This window comes from Corylus avellana, chromosome ca11, assembly GCF_901000735.1.
Source record: "Corylus avellana chromosome ca11, CavTom2PMs-1.0".
Taxonomy (NCBI): Eukaryota; Viridiplantae; Streptophyta; class Magnoliopsida; order Fagales; family Betulaceae; genus Corylus; species Corylus avellana.
In genome coordinates, this window is record NC_081551.1 from 18,952,244 (window position 1) to 18,962,181 (window position 9,938).

General features: G+C 34.3%; 2 long non-coding RNA genes across 2 annotated transcripts; both read right to left on the reverse strand.

Moving 5' to 3' along the window:
• Positions 1-1,205: 1,205 nt before the first annotated feature.
• On the reverse strand, positions 1,206-1,742 carry LOC132166664 (uncharacterized). The gene is made up of 2 exons (XR_009438588.1): positions 1,619-1,742; positions 1,206-1,522 (listed from the first exon to the last, which is right to left on the reverse strand). It is a non-coding gene; the product is annotated as an uncharacterized LOC132166664 (long non-coding RNA).
• Positions 1,743-5,541: 3,799 nt separating this feature from the next.
• Positions 5,542-6,730, reverse strand: LOC132166486 (uncharacterized). The gene is made up of 2 exons (XR_009438571.1): positions 6,407-6,730; positions 5,542-6,045 (listed from the first exon to the last, which is right to left on the reverse strand). It is a non-coding gene; the product is annotated as an uncharacterized LOC132166486 (long non-coding RNA).
• Positions 6,731-9,938: the final 3,208 nt, after the last annotated feature.

Here is a 9,938-nt window from a genome sequence, read left to right on the forward strand (position 1 = left end):
ATGTTGTTTTTAATTTAATTTGTCTCCGAAATTAGATCTACTCTGTTTTATGTGCTAAATCTAAGTTTGTACTCTATTTTAATTTCTAAAACCAGTGTTACCCTGGTAGCCATCATGTTGTACTAAAATTCTAAAAAGAACAAAAAAAAAAGGGATAAATTATACTACTTGACAGTAGGCTCTTGTTTGCCTGTTGCTTTTGCAGTTTTCTGTAATGACACACTGTTGCTACGACTTTATGAAAGAATTGGGTAATCTGAAAAATGGTGAAGCTATCAGTGAATTTTTAAGCGCTTCACCAATTTTAAGATTACTCAATTCTTCCATAAAGTTGTTGCAACAATTTGTCACTACAGAAAGCTGCAAAAGCAATAGTCAAACAAGAGCCTACCGTTAGGTATTATAATTTATTCCTTTTTTTTTTTTTCTTTTCAGAATTTTAGTACAATAGTATGGCTACTAGGTAAGACTGCGTTCAAAAACTAAAAGAGTAGTACAAACCTAGATCTAGAACTTAAAAGCAGTAAATAATGGTTTTCTGATAGAATAAAACACAATCAAACTATATATATATATATATACTTATATATATATTTGACAGGTCCATATACATGTATATATATGTATGTGTATATATGTATATAATAGATGTTATATATGTATACATGTTATGTATGTGTATTATTACATGTACATGTATTATTATGTGTATGTGTACATGTACATCTTATATATTGTATACATGAATATGTATGTACATGTATGCAATGTGTACATATGTGTATGCATCACATGTCAGTGTATGTACATGTTATCACATGTGTGTATATGTCCAACATACATGTGTATGTAACATACATGTATACATATACATATGTGTATATATGTAGGTATGTACACATAATATATATGTATATGTATATACACATACCCATATACATATACATATACACACATATATGTACACATATACATATACACATATATGTATGTGTATACATATATGTATGCACATATATTATATGTATGTACACACACATATATATATATATATATATATATATATATATATATATATATATATATATATATTCTTCATACATATATAATTATTCATAAAATTCTCAAAATGCCAATTTTGTTTTTTTATATATATAATTTTCAGACTTGAAAATTAAAATAAAAAACACAATCAAACCCAGATCTAGAACCGAGAACAAAGTAGATAAAAACAGGGTAGCTCTGGTTTCAGACTTGAAAATTAAAATAAAAGAGCTAGATAAATTAAAATACAGAGTAGATAAAAACAGTTTTCAGACTTGAAAATTAAATAGAAACACAATCAAACCTAGATCTAGCACTGAGCACTTAGAACAGAGTAGATCTAGTTTCAGACATAGAAATTAAAATAAAAACACAATCAAACCTATAAAAGTCGTCTGAATCTGGGGGACCGTCGGTTAGGCGGAGGCGGCTCCTGCTGGGGAAGCCCTTCGGTGTGTGGTTTGCGGGGCAGGCGACCCTTAAAAGCCAGAAAATCAAAAGGAAGAGAAATTAGTTTTGACCAGGTAGATCTTCCAAAACAAAAATACAAACAGAATGAAATAAAAATACTAACCCCTAAATCAAATAAAGATACAAAGGTAGAAATATGAGCAAGGAGATGGGGCTTTGTTTGGTAGGGTAGGGAAAGAGAGAGAGGATACGGCGTTCTGGTATAAAGGAGAAGGAGAGCCAAAGATAAAGATGCGAAATTTGTTGAGGAGAGAGAAAGGCGAGCAGTAAATAAATAGGTACGGTTAGATGAGAAGGTCGATCCTACGGTTAAGATCTAATCTATAGGCCTAGGTTTCATATTTTTATATTTTAATTTTTAATGCCAATGTGGTGCGTGCCAGCTCACGCCTCATTATTAACCAGCACAATTTTCCTCGCCTCATTAAAAGTTAATAATAAAATCAAATTTTAAAAACGAAGAACCAAAACCCGGGAAACCCCAAGTTCAGAAAACTCACCCCCGCAAAACCAACAACCACCCGTCCGCTCAATTTGTTCCCTTTACACCCGGAAAGTGTCGTTCCTCTTCAATACACGACGAGAACGTGGTGGTGTTCCTCTTCAAATCCCAATCAAGGGTCTGGGTAGAGAGTTGGGTTAGAGCCTAGAGGCAAGAGCACCATCTCCGACAATGAAACAGAGAGGCTTGAAAAACAGAGCAGGAAGAGTGAGGAAGCCATAAATTATTAATAGAGACGGGAAGGCTCTCTCCTTTGTCTTAATAGAGACCGGAAGCCATAAATTATTAAGGTATATATGAAGTTAAATTATTAATAGAGACCGGAAGCCATAAATTATGAATTTCTTTCTCTTTTTCCTGTTCAGCTCGGGATTCGGGAATCTTCTGTTCGATTTTCTAGATGGTCACATTTAGTGAGGAAACAAAGTAATTTGAACCTGAACATGCTGAATTCAGACGAAGTGTTTCAAGGAAACACTTGATCTTGGCATATGCGGTATTTGACTGCCGGGGCGTACCTCTTTTGCGGTGCGCAAAAATTGTCGATGCGAAAAATCCAAATCCATTACTGGCGGAGGCAAGCGCACTAAATCTGGCTTTGCGTGACTTGGGAAAAAAACGCTGGCTGCCAGTTATCGTTCAGATCGATAACGTCAAGTTGTTTGATCAGATCAACAACACTCTATCCACGTCAAGTAAAGAATTATATGATATTAGTAAAAGTTGCAAGATGATCATTGACGAAAAGATACTTAATAGTGCTTTTTTAAATTGCTTTTCCTTCTCTTATGTTTGAATCTTGTACTCTGTTCCATCTCTAGAATCAAATTGTTCTTTTACTGATCTCTGGAATTTGATTGGTTTATTCTTGGATTACTGCGTTGTGCAGTGTTTTAAGCCAAATTTTGACATCATTAATCAATTGAAAAGTATCATCATCTTCTTTGATTAAAATTACGTATCATTCTTCTTGTGGATTATTCTGTGCATGGGAGCAAATGCCACGGGATTAAGTGTACTTAAAAATGATAATGATTCATGGATAGTATTCAAACTTAGTTTCTGTTTTAGCTCATGTTACCATGTTTTTAATCAAATAATTCCAGGATCAAGTTCTGTTATGAGCTCCCTATGGGGGAGGTGGAGTCATCTGCTTAAGCATATAGATGGATAAGTCAAGAGTTCATATTTTTACAAATTCATTTTCCACACAGGAAATATTCAATGAATGGTTGATTGTTGTTGTTCGCTTGGATCTTTCGTTTAGTTTTCCTTACAAATTGTTATGTCAGGTCTCTAGAGAATTACCATATGATTTGCTGGCTTTTGGGATGATGATTAAGGACATAAACCCCCACGTGAAATTACTACAAATATCAGAATATGAATGAATTGAGCTGTAACAATACAACATTTTTTTGGGATGCATGAAGAATCAATAAATGAAGCTTCAGGTCTAAACACCGGAAAGGGGAAATTATATGTTTTTCAATTGTCAACTAGCTTTCAAAAGGTAAGGATAATACGAAGGGCGCATTGATAACCATAATGAAGCACATGGTTTTCTCGTTCTCAAACCAAAACTCAAGGGAATACATAGCTTGTCATCTTGACACTACTAACTATAGACTATAGACTATGAACTATATATGAAGAAGCATCATTTCAAGCAAAACTTGAACTAGCTAGGGGGGAGCTGCACCAATACCTCTACTGCCACGACCAATGCCAGGCCTTCCACCAAACCCTGCAATATCAAGAGAGCAAATGAAATAATCAATAAGAACAACAAGACTGTTTTGCACGATTGAAATCCTTTCTTAGCATAGCAGACTCTTAGAGTAAGACAATGCATCAAGATATGCCAAACAAGATATTCTATACTCAGTTTATAACAAAAGGCAGCAACCACACAATCAGAAGAATGACTCATACATTAGTATTTTGCATAAAGAGTTTACAATTAAATGTACATTTGCCCCCCCCCAAAAAAAAAACAAACAAACAAAAGGAATGATTCCACGGGAAATTTTTTATTTACAAGTACTTTGAAATATCATTAAAAGCATCTCAAGCACACATGAAATTTACAAGAGACACACCTATCTAGAAAGAGAAGATTAACAAACAAGAAAATCATTGAAACTAATGATCACCAATGGAACTAAATACACATGTATAAAATCAAGATTCACAACTGATAAATACCAAGTTCTAAGCTTTCACAACGAGAATTGCATTCACCCCACATCATAAAGAGTACTGCAAGTCAATTTGTCTAATTAGAAGGGCTTGGATTGAGTACAAAATGCAGACCAAAGTCCAAAATAAAGAATTTTTTTTAAAAAAAAATGCAATTTAAATTCTTCCTTCCCTCATTCGGCCAATGCAAGAGGAGGAAATCAAAATGCTTATAACCCATTCGGCTAGTGCAAGAGGAGGAAGACAAAATTTTTCCTTCTCTCATTTGACCTTACCAACAAAAAAAAAAGAGAAAATAGTGAAATCCCCAAAGATTTCAACATATCCACCAAGGGAACTAAGACTCAACAAAATCAACCTCAGAAAAATCAATCATTCAAATTCCATCCAAACTGTAAGTAAACGCAGCTTAAACTTACTATATTCTCGTCTCATGGTTGTTGCTTTTTCTTCGTGTGATTTTCAATCTAGGTCTTAAATTTTGTTTTTCTTCTAGTTTATACTATAGTGTGTACCTAATCACTTTGAGGATTTTTTTGGGCTATTGAACCACTACTTTAGATGATAATAAATAAATAAATAAATTTAGGCCGTGGCCTTTTTTTTTTTTCCTAAGCTTATGCCTTCACCCCTACCTATATTGCTTTCTGGCTCCATCCCTAGCTACTCGTGAATATACTCGGGCTTGGCTTGTTAAACTCTGCTTGGGAGATGGGTTTTGTCTATCAAAATTTACTCAAATGTGAAACTTTTTTGGAGAGTTCTGGTCAACAATATTACTAAGAATTTTATGAGTTTTGTTCTTTATAAGAAAAAAAAAAAAAAATTAGTCACCCCCAACGGCTGTTTGGGGTTGCTCGGCTATCTCCAACGGCTATTTGGGGTGGTCTGGCCACCTTGGGTATTATTTTTATTTTTATTTTTTGATTACCTTTTAATTTTCCTTTTCCCTTTTTATTTTTGTTTATTTTTTATTTTTATTTTTTTAAAAAAATTTATTATTATAAGTATTATTTTGAGTTGGGTTGAAAAAAAATTGACTTGGGATGAAAATATTTGAGTTGGGTGTAAACGACAACCAAACGTCAACTCAAAAAGAAAAATACTGAAAAATGAAAGGACATCAAGAATGCTGTGTCAATATTTCCAAAAACAGTTCCAGCTACTGTTAGAAAATATTAGATAGGTCCCATAAAAAAAAATAAAAAAAAATAAAATAGAGCCCCAAACCGAATATCCTTCACGTTCACATGAATAATACCTAGATGGACATGGCTCTCAGTAATCTGGTAACCTGAAACAATGCAAATTTCAAGAGACAATGCTTCAAAAGTCATCTTAGAATTGCTACTATAGGTCACAATCCAATCTTTTCAATGCAATAATGACCATATAGAAATGAGCTTTTACATATTTTACATTAAGAAACTCATGGGTCATGACTACAAGCAAAAGGGATCAAGTATCAAAACCAGAATCGAGGCCACTCTTCCTTAACAACATCGTTTCTTCTTCAAGTACAGAATTCTTTCCCCTGCTAGCCAGACCATGCTCTCTTTTCCTCTTCTCCTTCAGAGGAAAAGTAAGGTTCTTCTCTTTCCAAGTTTCCACACTTGTCAGTCACTCTCCATTTATGGGTTACTGCAGCCCTTGTTTTCTTCGTTCTTCATGAGATTCTTCAATCTCGTTAGTCTAACGAATTTCCTTGCAAGTAGACCATGACCAGTCTCACTTCTTGTCTTCCGGTTCTCTTGGTGGACTGGAGGCACACTCAAGACTGATGGTTGACAGATCTAGTAGGAGCAGGAGACCTAGAAGGAGATAAGCTGGAGATATGCTCTATTAGTTACTTGATGTTCTGCTGCTTGTTAGGTTAGGATAAGTTATGATCTATCGATAGAGATAGCCTTGAATTAACTAATAAGCTAACCATTTTTGGGGAATTCATTGTGAAATTCTATCAAACACTTTGTAAGCGGTTTCTCCCACCTTTGAGTGGAGAGCTTATCTTTAATGCAATAACACTTTCCATTTACAATCCATTTCCACAAACACAACCATTAATCACAAGCATTAAGGTTGAGCAACGAGCAGTCCAACCACAATCCACATTAATTCGCTCGAGGAGAGAAGAAAAATCAAAATATGAAGCAACAAATTTGTTAGAGAGACATCGAGAACTGTTACCTTCGGAGGATTTTTCTTTTTGGAAGGTTGGCTGGCTTTAGATTGATCGTTCGCCTTTCTTCGGCTCCAACGTATGAATGTGATTATGTGAAGACGAGTATTCATCAGATGAGAAATCTTTCTCCTTATCACTCCATGGCACAGCTCTCTTCACAGTATAAAATGACTCTGAAGCACAAAAAGAACACAATTGAAAAAACAATCAGTGAGCTCGTGTGTGCGTCGATTGAGCGGAGATTATGGATAAGAATGGTTGAATTTGAATCAGGGAAGAGAGAGTGGAAATTGGAGAAGAAGGAAAGGAAAGACGTGAATGGCAGATTACCAAAGTTTGTCTTACAAAATAAATGGGTGGGCATCTACCCGCCCCGCCCATTTTCCCTAATAAAAACGCGGGTCCCAGGTAACATTTCGAATACCCGTTCTAGGCGGGTCGGGTCGCGCTTTTTTGTTTTTTAAAAAAATCTCGGATACCCGCTCCGCTTGAATTTACTCTTAAGTCCTAAACCTAATAACCCAGATTGCATGCAAGTTCTCAGACTCCTGCGTTCTTCTCCTCCCTCCTCTCAGACTCACGCTCTCGCGCTCTCTCTCTCTCTCTGACTCACGCTCTCTCTGTTTCGCTCTCTCGCGGCGGTGTGAAATGGATGGAGTATGAAAATTTCAAATATATAAATTTTGAGCGCCTGTGTTTGTGTTTCGACGTGGCAAGTAGTTTATCCTGTTCTGCTTCACAAAGACGACGGCTCTCCATATCCAACATGAAAGATGAGGTATTTGATTCTCTGACTAATCAATATTAGGAAGTCGTTTGTATTTGATTCTCGATATAATTTCCTTCTAAGAAAATTCAAGTGTCTATTTACCGATTTGTACCATTTTTCAGATTAGCCGATTCATCCAGAATGTCATTGCAACAACCTGCCATTACAGAAAGCTACTGGCAAACAAGAGCCTTATAAAAGGCTCCATTCTTCCGTCAGGTATAATTTAAACAAGAAAGAGTCTTATAGGCTAAAAGGAAGTCTTTTGGGAAATACAATTATATTTCATCTATCTATAGGCTATAGGCTGAAGGGCATGTTATCGACAGCTAATTCTTTTTCCGTCCTTCAAATTTTTCAACTTTAATTTTTTTGTAGCAATATTTTTGTTCATAAAATTAAATTTCTTTAAATTATATATATATATATATATAAAAGAGCAATGCGTTGATGTCTTTAATTAGAAAATGCAAATTTGATCTCCTATTTCTTTTTCTTCATAATTTGACTACAATTTTTTTTTTCTTTTCTTTTTCAGAACGTACTTCCAAAGTTAAATTTGTAAGATGGTCACCTCCAACAATGACGCAAAAATTTAAACTTAACCTATATGCGAGTCTTTCAAAACAACACGTTTTCTTAAGATATGTGCTTTTTGACCATCGTGGCATACATCTTTTACGGCGTACAAAAGTTACAAGAATTGAAAATCACACTATGAGGAAGGCTGTGGCAAAAAATGATGAAAACCCTAATTATAATATAGTGATGGCTGAGGCAAGAGCACTAGAATTGGCTTTATTTGAATTAAAGGAAAGAGGATGGCTACCCGGTGTGGTTCAACTTGGTTCTGCCTTTTTGTGTCAAAAGCTTGTAGGCATTAGTCCACTACACACAATGACTTCAAAGGAGTTACAGAACATTATTGAACGTTGTATGCATATCATTGACGAGAATCGTATCCAAGTAGATTGGACACATCGGCGGGCTAATATTGTAGCCAACTCTTTGATGGAATCTGCGAAAAGATACAAAAATGATATTTGTGCTACAAAATTAGATCCTCGGCTATGTCGCTTTACTTGGGAACAAATGTATGGCCCCTTTAAACCTTATTTGTCTAAAATAGCCAACACTTCTCAAGAACGTCTGAAGTATCTCTTGTCAGATGAAGATGGATTCACACAAAAAATCTTGAGTTGGATTAATATGGGTACGCAAACCAAGATTTATTTTTTATATAATTTAATTCAATATTGTTTTGTGTTTTTATTCATTTGATATGACATATAAGAGCACATGTTTATTTCTAAAAATTATTTTTATTGATTGTGGTTTTTTTGTTCTTCTTAGCACTGAATAAGGAAAGGATGCCAAGAGAAATCATATTTGAGATTTCTGAAGCAAGAGGTTTGCGATTAGAAGAAAGATATTTGAGTATGCTTGCTCATAATCTATCTTTTTTTGTTTTTGATTGTTTTTTCCAAAAAAAAAAAAGGTGAAAGAGTGGGAAATTCAATTGAATTCTTACTTTTTCTTGTTGTAGTGTCGATAACTCCTGCCAACAACAAAGCCTCATATTCTACTCAAAATCAAATAATACATATGTTGATTGATATTTTGGAACATTTGGAACCTATTCCAGCCACTGTAAGCTCAAATTTTTCGTTTTTGAACTCAATGTGCTACATATTATAATTTTTAGCGCTTGTATAACATTAATGTTTGATTTATTTAGCGGACTATAATTATGTACTTGCGGTTTGAAGCCGAGATCAAGGTATGTATAACTCGTGTGTGGTTTTTACCTTCTTTAAGTTTATCCACAATTAGGTCTTGCATTGTTATTTCTTTTGACGGTTGCACAAAAAAATTCTACTGTTATGCATTTAGGATGTTATGGTAGTTGCTCACTTAAAAATACTGAACATTATAAATGAGGATCATTTTTGACATTATAAATACTACATGTGGGTACCATTGTTTTTTGCAGTTACTGTCAAATGATTTGTTTGAATCATGTTCATCAGAAGATTTGACGCTTAGGTCATATCCTCCAGCTTTTTATTATCATCTAGGCGCAATACGGTTAGGAAGTCTTGTTGTAACACTACGGGTGAGATGAATAACTAAAAGTTGAAATTTATACAATACATAGAAACTTTGGGAACATATTACTTGTTGCATACACTTATTATTGTTTTGTTTTTTACCTTTGTAGGTTTTGAGCTATTTTGCTCCAGGTCTTTGTGTTGATCGAATCCGGTTTGGACCTCATTCCATTTTTAAGGGGAAGGTGGGGAAGGTAAAATGGTTCTATAGCTCATTTTGTTCACTTGCTTCGCAATAATTTTAAATTCAAATTCGGACATGATATAATAGTCTTTCATTTGCATTAGGAAAACTAATTTTGTGGTACAATGTTGAATATTTATTATGATTTAGGATGTAAGGAGTGCCGTTAGGGGATGGATTGCACTGCAAAAATGTGGCGAATTTCAAATTATAGATGTCCTTAATCAAGTCAACTGCAAATGTGTGGTAAAGTTGAACATGTTATTTTTGAAGGAGTTTCTTTTTAGTTTTTAGGGTTATTAGTTACTTTCTTTTGTCTTTAAAGACAGTCTTTTTTAATGAGATAATATTATGTTATACTTTTTGGTTTGCAGGAGGACATTGAAGGTACTTGGATTAATTATAAACAAATATTAAATTCAAGATTCTCCTATGGAAGAAATTTTTTTTTTAATATTGTTTTAGTTGTTTTC